The sequence below is a fragment of the Pan troglodytes genome, chromosome X, assembly GCF_028858775.2.
Source record: "Pan troglodytes isolate AG18354 chromosome X, NHGRI_mPanTro3-v2.0_pri, whole genome shotgun sequence".
Lineage (NCBI taxonomy): Eukaryota > Metazoa > Chordata > Mammalia > Primates > Hominidae > Pan > Pan troglodytes.
The window spans coordinates 78,159,290-78,180,092 of NC_072421.2; the positions used below are offsets into that span (position 1 = coordinate 78,159,290).

At 38.3% G+C, this 20,803-nt stretch overlaps 1 pseudogene; it reads left to right on the forward strand.

Annotated features, from left to right (window-relative positions):
• The first annotated feature begins 17,843 nt into the window (after nucleotides 1–17,843).
• LOC742712 (heterogeneous nuclear ribonucleoprotein H3-like) lies at nucleotides 17,844–18,878 on the forward strand (annotated as a pseudogene).
• The last annotated feature ends 1,925 nt before the right edge of the window (nucleotides 18,879–20,803 follow it).

Consider the following 20,803-nt stretch of genomic DNA (forward strand, 5'->3'; position numbering starts at 1 on the left):
ATAAAGAACAAGTCGATGGTTACCACTATTTAGTGGTGGGTAGAAACTGTAACTGTAAATGTTAACAAAAAAAAAGACTTACTCATAATGAAAGAGTTTTATATTCTTATTGTAAGGCAAAAAAAAAAAAGAAATAAAACTGATTCAGAGTTGAAAGAAAAAAGTAACTATTTTTTCACTGATTACATGGTGGAGTACATACAAATTCATTGGAGTTAACAAAAAAGCCAATGGAGGTAATAACTGAGTTCATCATGGTTAAATAATACAACCTCAATATACAAAAAATCATAATTCTATTAATATGTACTAGCAATGAACAGTGGTAAATTATTTTGTACTTTTTAAAAATACAATTCCCAATAGTATTATAACATATGAAACACCCAGGGATAAATCAGACAAAAGATGTGCAGAACCTGTCTACTGAAAACTAAAAAATCTTTCTGAGAGAGATTTAAAAAGACCTAAATAAATGCAGAGATATTTCATAACCATGGATTAGATTGTTAAGATGTTGACTTCCCCCCATTGATTTATATATGCAATGCAATTCCAAAAATTCCAGATTTTTCTGAGGAAATTGATGTTAATTATAACATTCATATGAAAATGCAGTCAACCTAGAATAGCCAAAATGACTTTGAAAATAATAAATTTAAAGGACTTATACCATCTGTCATCAAGTTATTATAAAGCTATAACAATGAAGACCACATGGTATTGATAACAAGAAAGACAAATAGAGAAATGCAATACACACACACCACACACACATACACACAAACACACACATGCACATACACATATATGAGTGGCTGTATTTGTACACATATATGTGAAGCAGCCTTGTTGTCTGGGGTAAATACCAAGGTTCTTGGTCTCACAGCCAAGGAGATCGAGGTCGCAGACACACACACACACACAGAGTGAGTTTGGAGCAGGAGTTTAATAGACAAAAGGAAAGAACAGCTCTCTGTCACAGAGAGGGGTCCAGAGCGGGTTTATAGGCCGTAGTAAATATGTTAGGGGTTTTATAAAGGGACTTGTGAGGAGGGGCCTCATGAGGAAGGGATGTCTTATCTTTCTAGGGCCCAACGGTTTAGTTGGAACCAGGTGTGCTATCTGTATAGAGCAGAGTATTTTGTTGTTGTTGTTGTTTGTTTGTTTTTTATCAGTTCTTATTCCGTTTGCTGACCACATAGGCAGAATCTTAGTCTGTGCTGCTTTGTCTTGCTTATCTGGGAGGGAGAGTTTCTGTGTCTGTTCCCAGACATCTTCTTGCAGCTGCAGGCATCCCCCCACACCCACTTTTAGCTTCCCTATCTTAGTGTACCTAAAGGGAAAGGAATGTGCTTACTAAGGCCCACTGTTTTTACCGGTATGAGTGTGAAGTTTGGTGATTACCCAAGAAACTCAAGAAACTTCCCCCTCTCCTTCTGTACCCAAGCTGTCTTATCTGTGTTTTACAGTCTGCTCTGTCAGGCTGCTTGTTGTTAGAGGAGAGGTGATTTCTTTGAACTGCATGAGGTTAGAAAGAGAGCTATTTTTGAGCTGCTTTTTGTTAAAAGTAAAGTGGTTTTTTTTTTTTTTTTTTGCCAGGGACTTGCTTTACCCTGTCCACCTAAATGATTTCTTTCTTCCTCTTATAACATATTTCTCCATTCTGGAATGGAGTCCCTAACTGCTGTTAGGGGGAATTGGGTGACGACTTACTCTGGCTACTTTCTGCTGGAGAGGGGTGTTGTGTGGGGAATAGCAGCGAGTGCTCCTCCTCGGATTAATTTAAAGGTCCCCGGTAAAAGGGTGGTTTCATTTTTGGATCCATTTAGAGCACCATCTGAAGCTTGATGGTTTCTAGGTGAGAAGGGATAAACTTTACAAGGAGGTTTAGAATATAGGATCCAAATATGAGTATTAAGTCTACCATTACTGTTGGGGGCGGGGGGCACTATAGGCCATAACCATGACAACAGAGTTTGGTAGATGCCTGTGAGACATTTAGATGGGTTGTTCTGTTGTAAGTGGGTGTATGGGACTTGGCTTTGTTTAGCTTTCTTGGTTTTACTTTCCAAAAAAAAAAAAAAAAAAAAAAGGAAACATTGGATTATAGGTTACCTGGCAGGATCTGTAGGATAATTGCCCAGAACTAGAACATTGTTTCAGACTTTTACATTACCCATCATCCTTTTTTGTTTTCTCTGAGCTGCAGCCAGAGATAGCTGGTTGGTTGACAGGAATAAGCAGGGTTAGTTTAAAATGTAGGCAAGAATTAAAAACAATTAATGAGATGAGAAGTCAACAGGTGTATAAGTTTTAAAACATAATTTCTCTCTCTCGAGTCCTCATTTTTGTTAAACTTATGATATGACTGAGCTGTTTGCAAAATAAACTTTAGTCTTATACTTGGCCTAATTATTTGCATAAAGTGCAGCAAGAATAACTATTTTTACATAGGCCTTTTAGATTGGCTTTGATGGAACTTTGTTCCACAAGGAATCTCAGATAGGACCTTTTAAATCCCAGCCCAGCTATGGGTTTGTACCTTTAAATACCTGTGAGTTGGGTAAACTTCTTTCTTTTTGAGGTTCCTGGAGCATGGGGTTTCTAGGCCTGTTAGAAAGTGACATTCTTTACTCACCACCGGTCAGGAACGCCCCAGGGAGACTGTGTAAACAAGTTATAAGGGCAGTATCCAAGGGGCTTTTATTGGCTTTGCAAATCAAGCTTGATTCCTTAAAGGGGAACATACCCTTCCAGCTAAAGCCTTGGTAAAACAACTAGGTTTTCCAATTGTTCCTTGTTGCAAAAGAAAATAGATTTTTGTTGCACTGATGCAAACAACTATATTGTAATTTAAGAATACTTATGACTAGTTTCCAAATTCTAGAAGAACTAGGCAGAGAGAAACAAACATGCTTCAAATCTTATTTACAGGAGTATACTTTACTTAGTTGTTACAGGCTGTAGCTAGCTTAAGACAAGTTTTCTTGACTCTGAAAAATAAAACAAAGATTAGCAGTGTTCCAAGCAAAAGTTAAAAACTTTTTTTGTTTTCTATTAGTTTAGTCCATTCTAGTGTTTAATTTACAGAAAAAATATATTATATTATTTTGAATTTAGTTAATATGTTTACACACAGAGTTTCCTTTGCAAGATTAATTTTTACAATCTTTTTACAATTTGCTTAAACCTTTCACTTTATTTTATTTAATTTTAAGACAATTCTTTATTCCTAATTAAAATGTACATTTTCATGCCTTCTTATAATTTTTACCAATTGTGAAGCAGGCAAGTTGACAGTTTTTAAAGGCTAAAGAAGCAGTTTACAACCTTAAAACATTTAGCAAACCTAGTATTTGACCGGCATAATTTAGACCACATCTTTACACCTTGAAGACATTTTTACTTTACCAATTATTCCTAAGACTCTTTTTATTTTAAAGATTAAAGTCACATAAGCTGAAAGATACCACAGCTTTTAATTTTCCCTTAAAAATATTTTATTTAAGTGCTTATTATTTTAGGCCAATTAACTAGAACTCTTTTTAAATAAACATTACACACATTACACTATTATATAACCACACAAACAGAAAAAAATACAGTAGTTATGAGATTTTTATTTGCTAAGTTCCCAATTGGATTATTTGCCTCTGGGTGAGGCCCTTTAAGAACAGGGTTAGGAATACAATTTCCAGGGCCTAATAAACAAGCATAGCTGGAAGAGAAAGACATATTTTGAGAGGCACTTATTTACCATTAATTTCAGGGGCTACATGAAGAAAACAGATATTTTTTCCTAAAGTGGAATTTGTGGCACCTTTTCTGTTTTCCTAAGGAGTCCCAGGCCACCAGAAGACATTCTACGGTCTTTTATGCATGCACCAAGAGTAGCAAGACAGAGTGAAAAGAAAAAAGTAATTTAGTTGACAGAAAAAAAAAACTCTTCCAGAAAAACAAGATTTATAAAGAGAAAAACATAAAGGCCTTTTAAATATACCCATAGCTTGGATATCCACTTTCAATTAATCTGAGCATTCTTTTTTTTTTTTTTTTTTTTGAGATGGAGTCTTGCTCTGTTGCCCAGGCTGGAGTGCAGTGGTACGACCTCGGCTCACTGCAACCTCCACCTCCTGGGTTCAAATGATTCTCCTGCCTCAGCCTCCAGAGTAGCTGGGACTACCAGTGCATGCCACCACGCCTGGCTGATTTTTGTATCTTTAGTAGAGACAGGATTTCACCATGTTGCCCAGGATGGTGAACACTCTTTAAGAAAATTCTAAGCACTCTTTAAGAAAACTCTTTTTCATTTAAGAAATTTCTTTTACAATCTGCTCTTTCAGGCTGCTTGTTGTTAGAGGACAAGTGATTTCTTTGAACTGCATGAGGTTAAAAAGAGTTATTTTTGAGCTGCTTTTGTTAAAAGGAATTTTTTTTTGAGAGGGACTTGCTTTACCCTGTCTACCTAAATAATTTCTTTCTGCCTCCTATAACATATGTTCATATATATAAGTATGTTTGTGCATTTGTATAGATTTAGAAGGTACATGTGCATTTTTGTTACATGAATATATTGAATAGTGGTGAGGTCTGGTTTTTTAATGTAGCTATCACTCATGTAGTACACATTGTACCCATTAGGTAATTTCTCATTTCTTACCTCTTTCCCACCCTCCCACCATTCTATGTCTAATGTATATTACTCCACACTCTATTTCCATGTGTACACATTATTTAGCTCCCATTTATAAGTGAAAACATGTCATATTTGAATTTTATAGATAACCTAGAAATAAAGCCACATAACTCCAGCCAACTGATCTTTTCTTTTTTAAGAGACAAGGCCTTATTCTCTCACCCAAGCTGGAGTGCAGTGGAATGATCATAGCTCACTGCAGCCTTGAATTCCTGGACTTAAGTGATCCTCTTACCTCAGTCTCCCAAGTAGATAGGACTATAGGCACATGCCATTGTGCGTAGGTAATTTTTTGTTGTATTTTGTTTATTTAGGTATGTATGTATGTATTTATTTATTGTAGACATAAGATCTTGCTATGTTGCCCAGGTTGGTTTTGAACACCTGGGCTTATGCAATGATCCCACCTTGGCCTCCCAAAGTGCTATAATTACATATATGAGCCACCATGACTTGATGCCAACTAATCTTTGACAAAGTTAACAAAAACAGCCACTCATATATTAGCAATTGGTTTTCTCAAAAGTTCAAGAACAAATAAGTAGAAAAACATCTTTTTAACTAATGGTGCTAGAATAATTGGATATTCATATGCAAAAAAATGAACTTCAATTTTTATCCCTCATCAAATACAAAAGTGAATTCAATGTAAGTAATAAAACTAGATGCAAAATGTAAAACTACCATGTGAAAGATGAAATAATCCAGGAGTTGTTTCTATGCAAGAATAAGTGAGACTGATAGACTGCTAGCTAGACCAAATAAAAAAAAGATGAGCCACAGAAACACAATGAGAAATTACAAAGGAGACATTGTCAATGACCACAAAGAAATAAAAAAATTGTCAGGACTATCATGAACATTTCTATGCAAAAAAAAAACTAGAAAACCTAGAATAAATGAATAAATTTCAGGAAACACGCAACCCCTCAAAATTGAACCAGGAAGAAATTGAATCCCTGAAAATATCAATAATGAGTTCCAAAACTGAATCAGTAATAAACAGCTTACCAACCAGGAAAAGCCCAGGACCAGATGGATTAACAAATTGTACCACGTATATGAAGAAGAGCTGGTACCAATTCTACTGCAACTATCCCATAAAATTGAGGAAGAGAGACTCCTCCTTAACTTACTCTATGAGGCCAACATCATCCTGATACCAAAACCTGGCAGAGAAACAACAACAAAAAGAAAACTTCAGGACGATATCCTTGAACACAGATGCAAAATCCTAAACAAAATAGTAGCAAACCAAATCCAACAGCACATCAAAACACTAATCCACCATGATCAAGTAGGATTTATCCTTGGGATGTAAGGTTGGTTCAACAAATGCAAATCAATAAATGTGATTCATCATTAACAGAACCAAAAACAAAAAAAACATGATCATCTCAATAAATGCAGAAAATGATTTTGATAAAATTCAACATTCCTTTATCTTAAAATACCTTCAATAAACTAGACATTGAAGGAACATGCCGAAAATAATAAGCACCACCTATGAGAAACCCACAATCAACATCATACTGAATGGGCCAAAGCTGGATGTATTCCCCTTGAAAACTGGGACAAAGATGTCCACTGTCATCAGTTCTATTCAACATAGTACTTGGTGAGCAATCAAGCAAGAGAAAGAAAAAAAAGGCATCCAGATAGGAAAAGAAAAAGTCAGATCTGTGCAGTTGATACGATTCAATACCTAGTAAAACCCCATAGTCTCTGCCCAAAACTCCTAGATCTGATGAACAACTTCAGTAAAATTTCAGGATAAAAAATAAATGTAAAAAATCAGTCGTATTTCTTTACAACAACAACATTCAAGCTGAGAGCCCAATCAAGAACATGATCCCATTCACAATAGCCTCAAAAAGAATAAAATACCCCAAAATACAGCTAACCAAAATGGTGAAAGATGACCACAATGATAATTACAAAACAGTGCTGAAAGAAATCAGATGACACAAACAAACTAGAAAACTATAAATGTTTCTATCAACCTATTTTCATTTTCCTTTGGGCTACCACCATTCTTTCACTTTTAGTCCTTGAAGTTTCGATAGGGCTGACCAAGGGGGAAAAAAAAAAAAGAAAGGCAGCATTGCCATAATTCAAGGGTGGAGTTTTTGTCCCTCTGACATAAGGGACATTTGATGATGAACATTGATGCGATGACTCGCATAGAGGTGTTTATAGTATTCTCTGAGGGTAGTTCGTATGTCTGTGGGATCAGTGGTGATATCCCTTTTATCATTTTTTATTGCATCTATTTGATTCTTCTCTCTTTTCTTCTTTAATAATCTGACTAGCAGTCTATATATTTTGTTGATCTTTTCATTGATTTTTTAAAGGGTTTTTTTGTGTCTCTGTCTCTTTCGATTCTGCTCTGATCTTAGTTATTTCTTGTCTTCTTCTAGCTTTTGAGTTTGTTTGCTCTTGCTTCTCTAGTTCTTTGATGTTAGGGTGTTGATTTTAGATCTTTCCTGCTTTCTCTTATGGGCATTTAGTGCTATAAATTTCCCTCTAAACACTTCTTTAAATGTGTCCCAGAGATTCTGGTACGTTGTGTCTTTATTTCTGCCTTAATTTCGTTATTTACCCAGCAGTCATTCAGGAGCAGGTTGTTCAGTTTCCATGTAGTTGTATGGTTTTGAATGAGTTTCTTAATCCTGAGTTCTAATTTGATTGCACTGTGGTCTGAGAGACAGTTTGTTATGATTTCCATTCTTTTGCATTTGCTGAGGAGTGTCTTACTTTCAATTATGTGGTCAATTTTAGAATAACTGCATTGAGGTGCTGAGAAGAATGTATATTTTGTCGACTTGTGGTGGAGAGCTCTGTAGATGTCTACTAGGTCTGCTTGGTCCAGAGCTGAGTTCAAGTCCTGAATATCCTTGTTAGTTTTCTGTCTCATTGATCTGTCTAATAGTGGCAGTGGGGTGTTAAAGTCTCCCACTATTATTGTGTGGGAGTCTAAGTCTCTTTGTAGGTCTCTAAGAACTTGCTTTATGAATCTGGGTGCTCCTGTATTGGGTGCATATATATTTAGGATAGTTAGCTCTTCTTGTTGCATTGATCCCTTTACTATTATATAATGCCCTTCTTTGTCTCTTTTGATTTTTGTTGCTTTAAAGTCTGTTTCATCAGAGACTAGGATTGCAACCCCTGCTTTTTTTCTCTCTCTCTCCATCAGCTTGGTAACTATTTCTCCATCCCTTCATTTTGAGCTTATGTGTGTCTTTGCACGTGAGATGGGTCTTCTAAATGCAGCACACCAATGGGTGTTGACTCTTTATCCAGTTTGCCAGTCTGTCTTTTACTTGGGGGCATTTAGCCCATTTACATCTAAGGTTAATATTGTTATGTGTGAATTTGATCCTGTCATCATGATGCTAGCTGGTTATTTTGCCCGTTAGTTGATGCAGTTTCTTCATAGTGTTGATGGTCTTTACAATATGGTATGTTTTTGCAGTGGCTGGTATTGTTTGTTCTTTTCCATGTTTAGTGCTTCCTTTAGGAGCTCCTGTAAGGCAGGCCTGGTGATGACAAAATCTCTCAGCATTTGCTTGTCTGTAAAGGATTTTATTTCTCCTTCACTTATAAAACTTAGTTTGGCTGGATATGAAATTCTGGGTTGAAAATTCTTTTCTTTAAGAATGTTGAATATTGGCCCCCACTCTTCTGGCTTGTAGGGTTTCTGCTGAGAGATCTCTGTTAGTCTGAGGGGCTTCCCTTTTTGGGTAACCCTACCTTTTTCTCTGGCTGCCCTTAACATTTTTTCCTTCATTTCAACTTTCGTGAATCTGACAATTATGTGTCTTGGGGTTGCTCTTCTCAAGGATAATCTTTGTGGTGTTCTCTGTATTTCCTGAATTTGCATGTTGGCCTGTCTTGCTAGATTGAGGAAGTTCTCCTGCATAATATCCTGAAGAGTGTTTTCCAACTTGATTCCATTCTCCCCGTCACTTTCAGGTACACCAATCAAACGTAGATTTGGTCTTTTCACATAGTCCCATATTTCTTTGAAACTTTGCTCATTCCTTTTCATTCTTTTTTTTCTAATCCTGTCTTCTCCCTTTATTTCATTAAGTGGATCTTCAGTCTCTGATATCCTTTTGTCTGCTTGATCGATTCAGCTCTTGATACTTGTGTATGCTTCACAAAGTTCTCGTGCTGTGTTTTTCAGCTCCATCAGGTTACTTATGTTCTTCTTTAAACTGGTTATTCTAGGTAGCTATTCTTCTAAACTTTTTTTTCAAGGTTCTTAGCTTCCTTCCTTGCATTGCGTTAGAACATACTCCTTTAGCTCGGAGGAGTTTATTACCCACCTTCTGAAGCCTACTTCTGTCAATCCATCAAACTCATTCTCCATCCAGTTTTGTTCCCTTGCTGGCGAGGAGTTGTCATCCTTTGGAGGAGACGAGGTGTTCTGGTTTTTGGATTTTTCAGCCTTTTTGCACTGGTTTTTCCCCATCATCCTGGATTTATCTACCTTTGGTCTTTGATGTTGGTGACCTTCGGTTGTGGTCTTTGGACGCCATTTTTGTTGATGTTGATGCTATCCCTTTCTGTTTGTTAGTTTTCCTTCTAACAGTCAGGCCCCTCTGCTGCAGGTCTGCTGGAGTTTGATGGAGGTCCACTCCAGACCCTGTTTGCCTGGGTATCACCAGCAGAGGCTGCAGAACAGCAAAAATTGCTGCCTTTTCCTGAAGCTTCATCCCAGAGGGGCACCTGTCAGATGCCAGCTGGAGCTCTCCTATATGAGGTGTCTGTCAACCCCTACTGGGAGGTGTTTCCCAGTCAGGATACACGGGCATCAGGGCCCCACTTGAGGAGGCAGTCTGACCCTTAGCAGAGCTCAAACGAATGCTGTGCTGGGAGATCCACTGCTCTCTTCAGAGCCATCAAGCAGGATGTTTAAGTCTGCTGAAGCTGCGCCCACAGCCGCCCCTTCCCCCAGGTGCTCTGTTCCAGGGAGATGGTGGCTTTATATATAATCACCTGACTGGGGCTGCTGCCTTTTTTTCAGAAATGCCCTTCCCAGAGAGAAGGAATCTAGAGAGGCAGTCTGCCCACAGCGTCCTTGCTGAGCTGTGATGGGTTCTGCTCAGTTCAAAATTCCCAGCCGCTTTGTTTACATTGTGAGGGTAAAACGGCCTACTCAAGCCTCAGTAATGGTGGAGGCCCCTCCTCCCACCAAGCTCGAGTGTCCCAGGTCAACCTCAGACTGCTGTGCTGGCAGCAAGAGTTTCAAGCCAGTGGATCTTAGCTTGCTGGGCTCCGTGGGCATGGGACCTGCCGAGCCAGACCACTTGGCTCCCTGGTTTCAGTCCCCTTTCCAGGGCAGTGCCACTGGGGTATGGAAAAAAAGAAAAACTCCTGCAGCTAGCTTGGTGTCTGCCCAAATGGCTGCCCAGTTTTGTGCTTGAAACCCAGGGCCCTGGTGGTGTAGGCACCGGAGGGAATCTCCTGGTCTGCAGGTTGTGAAGACCATGGGAAAAGCACAGTATCTGGGCCAGAATGCATTGTTTTTCATGGCATGGTCCCTCAATGGCTTCCCTTGGGTAGGGTAGAGAGTTCCCCAACCCCTTGCACTACCCGGGTGAGGCGACTCCCCACTCTGCTTCGGCTCACCCTCCGTGGGCTGCACCCACTGTCCCAAATGAGATGAACCGGTCACCTCAGTTGGAAATGCAGAAATCACCTGCCTTCTGCGTTGATCTCACTGAAAGCTGCAGACTGGAGCTGTTCCTATTCAGCCATCTTGCCACCAATTCCCCCAAAACACTTAAAAAAAATCAGTATGATAGAATCTTCAAATAAGGAAGCTCTTTATCTTGTTACTTATTACTGTTCTTTTATAAAATCTTTTGTATAAATTTTATGTTTTTTCAACTTTTATTTTATATACTGGGGGACATGTGCAAATTTTTTACATGGAAATACTGTGATGCTAAGGTTAGGAGTATGGATCCCATCACCAAAGCAGTGAGCATAGTACCCAATAGGTAGTTTTTTAACCCACCACCCCTCTACCATCTAGTAGTCCATAGTGGCTGTTGTTAGCTTGTTTATGTCCATGTATGCTCAATGTTTAACTCCCATCTATAAGTGAGAATATGAGGTATTTGACTTTCTGTCCCTGAATTAATTTGTTTAGGATTATTGCCTCCAGCTCCATCCATGTTGCTATAAAGGACATGACTTAAATTATTTTTACTTAAAAAAAAAGGAGGTCTGCAGCTCTGACTGAGACGAGTGACTTTATAGGAACAAAGGGATAAATAACTTCATATCTAAGGATATTGTTGAAACAACTAAAATCTTGGTAGAGAACAATTAAGAGAAAGCTGGAGCTTCAGTATACAAATGCAATACCAGAGCTGAGGTGTAATAGGTCCAGGAAAAGAAACAGCCAAGAAGCACCCTTCTGGCCAATCTTGGAGGATGATAAGACTGCCCAGGTGCTACACTGCACTCACTCAGGAAGAATCAGAGCAGGATGTGGGGAAAGCTTGAAAGCATTTCTTAAGCCACACAGAGATTTACAAACAGAATTTAAATTTCATGGATACAAAAGAATTGTCAGGTCAAAAGAATTAAACACACCTCTAACAAAAGCACTAATTTTGACAATAAGCTACTCTGACCCAGGGGCTAGAGTACAAGAAAGCCAGCCTAAAAATAAAATTGCATTCATTTCTGACAGTCTGGAAGGCCTTGTATATTCTGAAGGCCAAATCCCCTTAGCAGCAATTAGGCAGAAAACCTTCAAGTTGTTCCTGGTTGAATGTAGGACAAAAAATATGAACCCTCTGAATTCTGATAGCTTCCAAGCCACACAAACATCCAATGATAAAGTCTAAATGAACAGGTAAGTTGCAGTGGCTCACAACTGTAATCTCAGCACTTTGGGAGGTGGAGGCAGGTGGATTGCTTGATTCCAGGAGTTTGAGACCAGCCTGTTTGGATTTTGGAGGCAACACATTCCTCATCTGGGTGTGTTACTCTGGCCCACTTATCAAGTGACCCAAAAAGCTGCCAGATTTGAATGGGGTCCAGAACAGGAGAACACTCTGCAACAGGTCCAGGCTGCTGTGCAAGCTGCTCTGCCACATGGGCCATATGTCCCAGCATAACCAATGGTGCTTGAGGTGTCAGTGGCAGATAAATATGCTGTTTGGAGCCATTGGCAGGCCCCCACAGGTGAATCACAGTGGAGTCCTCTAGGATTTTGGAGCAAGGCCCTACTGTCTTCTGCAGATAACTACACTCCTTTTGAGACAACTCTTGGCCTGTTACTGGGCTTCAGTGGAAACTGAATGTTTGACTGTAGGCCATCAAGTAACCATGTGACCTGAACTGCCTATCATGAACCAGGTGCTTTCTGACCCATCTAGCCATAAAGTGGGTCATGCACAGCAGCATTCCATCATCAAATTGAAGTGGTTTATATGTGATCAGGCTCAAGCAGGTCCTGAAGGCACAAGTAAGTTACATGAGGAAGTAGCTCAAATGCCCATGGTCTCCACTTCTGCCACCCTGCCTTCTCTCCCCCAGCCTGCAGCGATGGCCTCATGAGGAGTTCCCTATGATCAGTTGACAGAAGAAGAAAAGACTAAGGCCTGGTTCACAGATGGTTCTGCACAATATGCAGGCACCACCCAAAAGTGGACAGCTGCAGCACTACAGCTCCTTGCTAGGACATCCCTGGAAAACAGAGGTAAAGGGAAATCTTCCCAGTGGACAGGGCTTTGAGCAGTACATCTGGTTATGCACTTTGCATGGAAGGGGAAATGGCCAAATGTGTGATTATATGCTGATTTATGGGCTGTATGCAATTGATTGGCTGGATGGTCAAGGAGTTGGAAGAAGCATGATTTGAAAATTGGCAACAAAGAAATTTGGGGAAGAGTTATGTGGACAGACCTCTCTGAGTGGTCAAAAACTGAAGATATTTGCATCCCATGTGAGTGCTCACCAACGGGTGACGTCAGCAGAGAAGGATTCTAATAATCATGTGGATAGGATGACCCATTCTGTAGACACCACTCAGCCTCTTTCGCCAGCCACCCCTGTCATCGCCTATGAACAAATGGCCCATGAACAAAGTGGCCATGTTAGCAGGGATGGAGGTTTCACATGGGCCTGAGATATGTTGCTGACAACATGGACATCCACTCACCAAGGCAAACCTGGCTGCTGCCACTGCTGAGTGGACAATTTGCCAGCGCCACAGACCAACACTTGGCCGTTGATATGCCACAATTTCTTTGGTGATCAGCCAGCTACCTGGTGGCAGGCTGATTGTATTGGACCTTTTCCATCATGGAAAGGGCAGCGGTTTGTCCTCACTGGAATAGACACTTACTCTGGATATGGATTTGCCTACCCTGCATGCAATGCTTCTGCCAAGACTACCATCCGTGAACTCATGAAATGCCTTTTCCACTGTTGTGGTATTCCATTCAGCATTGCCTCTGACCAAGGCACTCACATTACAGCTAAAGAAGTGTGGGAGTGGGCACATGCTCATGGAATTCACTGGTCTTACCATGTACCAAATCATCCTGAAGCAGCTGGATTGATAGAACGGTGGAATGGCTTTTGAAGTCACAATTACAATGCCAACTAGATGACAATACTTTGCAGGGCTGGGGAAAGTTCTCCAGAAGGCTGTGTATGTTCTGAATTACCATCTAATATATGGTACTGTTTCTCCCATAGTCAGGATTCATGGGTCCAAGAATCAAGGGGTGGAAGTGGAAGTGGCACCACTCAACATCACCCCTAGTAATCCACTAGCAATATTTTTGCTTCCTGTTTCTGCAACACTACATTCTGCTGGCCTAGAGGTCTTAGTTCTGAGGGAGGAACGCTGCCACCAAGAGACACAACAATGATTCCATTAAACTGGAAATTAAGATTGCCACCTGGACACTTTGGGCTCCTCCTACCTCTAAGTGAATAAGCTAAGAAGGAAGTTACAGTGTTGGCTGTGCAGACTCACCCAGACTATCAAGATGAAATCAGTCTATTATATCACAATGGAGGTAAGGAAGAGTATGCATGGAATACAGAAGATCCCTTAGTATTATCTTAGTATTAGATCTCTTAGTATTATCATGCCCTGTGATTAAAGTTAATGGAAAACCACAACAGCCCAATCCAGGCAGGACTATAAATGGTCCAGACTCTTCAAAAATGAAGGTTTGAGTCACTCCACCAGGAAAACAACCATGACCTGTTGAGGTGCTTGCTGAAAGCAAAGGGAATACAGTATGGGTAGTAGAAGAAGGTAGTAATCAATACCAGCTATGACGACGTGATCAGTTGCAGAAACGAAGACTGTAATTGTCATGAGTATTTCCCCTTTATTTTTTTAATTGAAATGCTATGTTATTTATGTTATTACAGTCTCTCTCTTTTTTCTTTTGTTTGTTATTTTTCTTTATTTCTTATAAAAAATATGGGATACATGTGCAGAACGTGCAGGTTTTTTAGATAGGTATATATGTGCTATGGTGATTTGCTGTATCTATTGACTCATCCTCTAATTTCCCTCTCCTCATCCCTCAAACCCCTCAACAGGACCTGGTGTTTGTTGTTCCCCTCTCTGTGTCCATGTGTTCTCAGTGTTCAACTCCCACTTATGAGTGAGAGCATGCAGTGTTTGGTTATCTGTTCCTCTGATAGTTTGCTGAAAATATGGCTTCCAGCTTCATTCATGTCCCTGCAAAGGACATAATCTCATTCATTTTTATGGTTGCATAGTATTCCATGGTGTATATGTACCACAGGTTTTTTATCCAGCCTATCATTGATGGGCATTTGGATTGGTTCCATGTCTTTGCTATTGTAAATAGTGCTGCAATAAACATATGTGTGCGTGTGTCTTTACAGTAGAATGATTTCTATCCCTTTGGGTATATATTCAGAAATGGGAATGCTGGGTCAAATGGTATTTCTGGTTCTAAATCCTTGAGGAATCGCCATACTATCATCCACAATGGTTGAACTAATTTACGTTCCCACCAACAGGGTAAAAGCGTTCCTATTTCTACACAGCCTCACCAGCATCTATTGTTTCCTGACCTTTTAGTAATTGCCATTCTGACTGGCATGGGATGATATCTGATTGAGCTTTAGACTTGCATTTCTTTGATGATCAGTGATGTTGAGCTTTTTTCATATGTTTGTTGGCAGCATAAAAGTCTTCTTTTGAAAAGTGTCTGTTCATATCCTTTGACCACTTTTTGATGGGTTTTTTTTTTGTAAATATGTTTAAGTTACTTGTAAATTCTGGATATTAGACCTTTGTCAGGTGAGTAGATTGCAAAAATTTTGTCCCATTCTGTAGGTTGCCTGTTCACTCTGATGGTAGTTTCTTTTGCTGTGCAGAAGCTTTTTAGTTTAATTAGATACCATTTGTCAATTTTGGCTTTTGTTGCAATTGCTTTTGGTGATTTTGTCAAGAAGACTTTGCCCATGCCTATGTCCTGAATGGTATTGCCTAGGTTGATGAAATATATCTCAAAATAATAAGAACTATTTATGAGAAACCGACAGCCAATATCATATTGAATGGGAAAAAGCTGGAAGCATTCCCTTTGAAAACTGGTACATGACAAAGATGTCCTCTCTCACCACTCCTATTCAACATAGTATTGGAAGTTCTGGCCAGGGAAATCAGGCAATAGAAAGAAATAAAGCATATTCAGATAGGAATAGAGGAAGTTAAGTCATCTCTCTTTGCTGATGACACGATTTTATATTTAGAAAACCCCATCATCTTTGCCCCAAAATTTCTTGAACTTATAAGCAACTTGAACAAAGTCTCAGGATGCAAAATCAATGTGCAAAAGTCACAAGCATTCCTTTACACCAACAAGAGGCAGACAGCCAAATCATGAATGAACTCCCATTCACAATTGCTACAAAGAGAATAAAATACCTAGGAATACAGCTAACAAGGGATGTGAAGGACTTCTTCTGGGAGAACTGCAAACCACTGCTCAAGGAAATAAGAGAGAACACAAACAAATGGAAAAACATTCCATGCTCATGGATAGGAAGAATCAATATCATGAAAATGGCCATACTGACCAAAGTAATTTATAGATTCAGTGCTATTCCCATCAAACTACCATTGACATTCTTCACCGAATTAGAACTATTTTAAATTTCATATGGAATCAAAGAATACCTCATATAGCCAAGACAATCCTAAGCAAAAAGAACAAAGCTGGAGGCATCAGGCTACCTGACTTCAAACTATACTACAGGGCTACAGTAACCAAAACAGCAAGGTACTTGTATCAAACCAGACATATAGACTAATGGAGCAGAGCAGAGACCTCAGGAACAACACCACACATCTACAACCATCTGATCTTTGACAAACCTGACAAAAACAAGCAGTGGGGAAAGATCTCCTATGCAGTAAATGGTGCTGGGAAAACTGGCTAGCAATATGCAGAAAACAGAAACTGGACCCCTTCCTTACACCTTATACAAAAATTAACTCAAGACAGTCTAAAGACTTAAATGTAAAACCCAAAACCCTAAAAACCATAGAAGAAATTTCCTATTTATTTTATTAGGAACATGTTTGTGCATGTATACAGTTATACTAGAATATATCTTCATTTCACTTTCTTTTTTCTTTGTGTGACAAAAGATTTATTCACTTCATATCATCATTTAAATGTAGTTAACTTTATGTAGTAGCATTTGGGTTGGAGATTGGTGCGTTTCCAGTTTTACGAAGGATGGTTGTATTATGTTAGGTGTAATTATGACCTTATTATTGTCTTCATTTGAGGATTATGTGTGTTCTGAGGAGATGTGTATGGGTTCAAGTTGACAAGGGGTGGACTTATGATGGTTAATATTGAGTGTCAACTTGATTAGATTGAAGAATGCAAAGTATTGTTCCTGGGTGTGTCTGTAAGGGTGTTGCCAAAGGAGGTTAACATTTGAGTCAGTGGTGTGGGAAAGGCAGACCCACACTCAATCTGGATGGACACGACCGAATCAGCTGTTAGCACAACCAGAATAAAAGCAGGCAGAAGAACATGAAAAGACTAGACTGGCTTAGTCTCCCAGGCTACATCTTTCTCCCATGCTGAATGCTTCCCATCCTCAAACATCAGAGTCCAGCTTTTTCAGCCTTGGGTCTCGAACTAGCTTCCTTGGTTCTCAACTTGTAGATGGCCTCTTGTGGAACCTCACCTTATGATCGTGTGAGTCCATACTCCTTAATAAACTCCCCCTTACATATATCTCTCTATCCTATTAGTTCTGTCCTTCTAGAGAACTGTGACTAATACGAGGAATACAAAGAGGATCAGCGAGTTTGAGAATAGTAAGCAAAAGGTAGAATAGTGCAATATCAGACTGGAGAGTCAGGCCCAAAGCAACTCACTCTATAATCACACTGATATGATCCTCCTCAAAAGTAACTACCATTAGGACTTATTTCACTATAAGTTAAGTTTATCTGTTTCTGAACTTCATAATGATAGAATTATATAATTTGAGCACTTTTGTATCTGGACATTTTTGTGAGATTTTTCACCTACAGCACTAATTTATTTGCTTTATATGAAGATTCTGTAATATATTTATCAATTCTACTGTTTTGGCAATTTGAATTGATTTTAGTTGTGGGCTATTAAAAATAGTGCTCCTACGAATATTCCTGCACATGCTTTTTGGTGCACATATGCATACATTTTTGTTGGTATGTGGCTAGGACTGGAATTGCTAGAAAAGAGAGTTCGCTTATGTCCAGCTTTAGTATTTCCATTCAAATATTTTTTTAAGTCGTTTTACCAATTATATTTCCAGAAGGAGTGTTTGAGATTCCAGGAATTCCACATCCTTGCCAATATTTAGCATCATTTGTCTTTTTTATGTTTTTATTTTAGCCATTCTAGTGGATATGTGGTTTCATTATTTTAATTTACATTTCCCTAACAAGTAATGAAGTGGAGCACTCCATCACATTTGGATACCCTCTTTTGTGCAAAGTCCTTTTTCATGCAAGTCTTTTGCCTATTTGTCTTTAACAGTGACTGGGACCATATGATAGATCAACAGGAGACAGGCGGGTTATTATAGAGTTGGATGTGAAAGTATGTATAACAGAATGTGATGAGGAGGTAATGGATATGATGATGTTTATGAAGGTTTTCATAACTATGATGGCTACAATAATTATTGCTATGGAAATAATGGCTTCGATGACAGAATGATAGAAGAGGTATGAGAGGACATGGCTGTGGCAGAGCTAATGATGCAAGTTCAGGTTTTCATGGTGGTCATTTCTTTTGTATATTAGAGGTTGCCTTTTTATGCAACTGAAAATAACATTGCTAATTTCTTCTCACCACTAAATCCAATATGAATTCATATTGATATTGAAGCTAATGGCAGAGCAACAGAAGTAGATATAGAGTTTGCGACATATAAAGATGCAGTAACATCATGCTAATTGAAATAAGCCAATCACAGAAGGACAAATACTGCTTGATTCCACTTACACAAGGTATCTCACCTAGTCAAACATAGAAACACAAAGTAGAATGGTGCTTTCCAGGAGCTAGTGAGAGGGGAAAATGGTGACTTGATGTTCAATAGACATAGAGTTCCAGTTATGAAAGATGAAAAAGTTCTAGAGACAACCTTGTGCTTATAGATAACAACTCTGTACTGTACACTTAAAAATTTGCGAAGAGAGTTGATCTCATAGTGTTTTTTCAATACAATAAAAAGTTAAATTGCCACTGGAAATATTTTTCTATATCAGTGCTCTTTCAACTGTGATCCACAAATTGTGCTAACAATAAACTCTTTGTTATGGAAAAAAAAGGAAAAAAAAGATGCAGTAGTTGCCGTGTCTAAACATGAAAAAAAAATGCAGCATTGATAAATTAAACTATTTTGAATTCTGCTCTGGAATGAGAGGTTCTGGAATGGGAGGCCACAGCAGAGATGGAATGAATAATCAAAGAGGTTATGGCTCTGTTGTAAAAATGAAAATGGGGAACAGTTACATGGAAAATATGGTGCTGCTGATGGCTTGGGTGTTTATGGCCGTGGTGGTGGAGGCAGTGGAGGTTACTATAGGCAAGGCAGCATGAATGGAGGTAAATGGTGTGGAATGTACTGAAAGCATAACAACCAACATACAAGTCTTGACAACAGCATCTAATCTACTAGACTTTCTTACAGATTTAATTTCTTTTGTACTTTAAGAACTTTATAATGAGCTTGGCGTAGTGGTTCACACCTGTAATCCTAGCTCTTTGGGAGGCTGAGGCCAGTAGATCACTTGAGTTTAAGAGTTTAAAACCGGCCTGGACAACATGGTAAAACCCTGTCTCTACCAAAAATAGGAAAATTAGCCTGGTGTGGTGGCACATGCCTGTACTTCCAGCTCCTCGGGGGGCTGAAGCAGAAGGATAGCTTGAACCCATGAGGCCGAGGTGGCAGTGAGCCAAGATGGCTCCACTGCATTCCAGCCTGGGTGACAAAGTGATACTCTGTCTCAGAAAAAAAAAAAAAAGGACTTTATAATGGCTTAATGACTGAAGGAATGTGCTTTCAAAATATTATTTGGTAAAGCAACGGATTGCAATGGGAAAATCTGTTTTCTGTACGTTTTATTTGTTGCATACTTTGAATTAAAAATAATTTTTATATTTAAACCACCAATGTTGAAATTTTTATATACTAGTTACTTCTAAAAATGTCTTGCTTTCATAAGATTTGGATTGATGTATTTTACTATTAGTTCTACAAGAAGTAATGTGCTATAATTTCAGAGGATAATGATTCACCTCTGCATAAACTGAAAGTCTTAAGCAGACATCTGGAACTGAGCTTGACAAATTATTAGTGTAACCTTTTTCTTTAATTTCTCCTGGAAAACACAGTAAGTATAAAGCTTAAAGATGAAGAGGCTTCAGGAGTATAAATTCAGCTAATTATTTCTATATTAGTTATTCTTTTTCAAAGGTCATTTATCAAGCACAGCTCTGAAATGTTGATAATCTAAGAGGTAACTTAGATACTGAATATTCATAATTGTGTTTACTAGGGATGGGAGTGCTGGAAGTTTGAATTCGAGCCCTATATTTTGGAGTAAAATCCCTTCAGCTGTTGGCCAAAATATGAAAAAATATTTCCAAAAAAGTGATAGTTGTGAGTTATTTCAAGAAGTCTTAGAATAAGGTTAAGATTCTTAGTGACACAAGAATTCAGTATAAGTTCATGGGTATTGACTATGGAGTATAATTCTTACAAATGTCTTTGCAGTTTTCTGCTCAAAAGAACATACAGTTATTAAATAATTAAATAAATAAATGACTTTTTAAAAATGTAAACAAGAAGTTTATGTTATGGTCAATTAAAACAAACCTGCAGGTGGATTTTGCACCTGTTATCTGCTTAGAGTTTTAGTTAAAAATATTATAAGTAGCAAGAAAAATGTGCTTTTTAATTTTAATAACTTTGATCAATATTGATTTTTTCCAAATTGGCTAATGAATCAAAATGAAACTTGTCAATATAAATTCAGTGATTAATCTTCTTACTTGCTTCTGCCAGAAATGTTAATGTGATAAATGTCAATGTGGGAGATAATATAAATCAATCAGTCAATAAATAGATTAATGGGAGGTCTTTATCCTCTGGATACATGTCCTCTGTCCTATATATGTGTGTGTGTGTGTGTTTATATAAATATATATGGTATATGTATATATGTGTTATATATATAAATATTATACCTTTCACATATGGTATTACTTTTTGTGTCCAGTATGAATTAGGAATTTATCTACATTGTTTTATTATAACTACTCAATAGATCAAACATTACTTATTGAAAAGACCATTATTTCCTCACTATACTTCAGTGTTACTTTTGTCATGAGACAGATAAATATATTTGTGGGTCCATTTCTTAACTTTCTATTTAATTCCATTGATCTATTTGTCTATTAATACACCAATGTCATACCGCTTTAACTATTATGGTGTTAAAACAGATTTTAATATCAGTTAATATAAGCTTTCCAGCATTGTTATTCA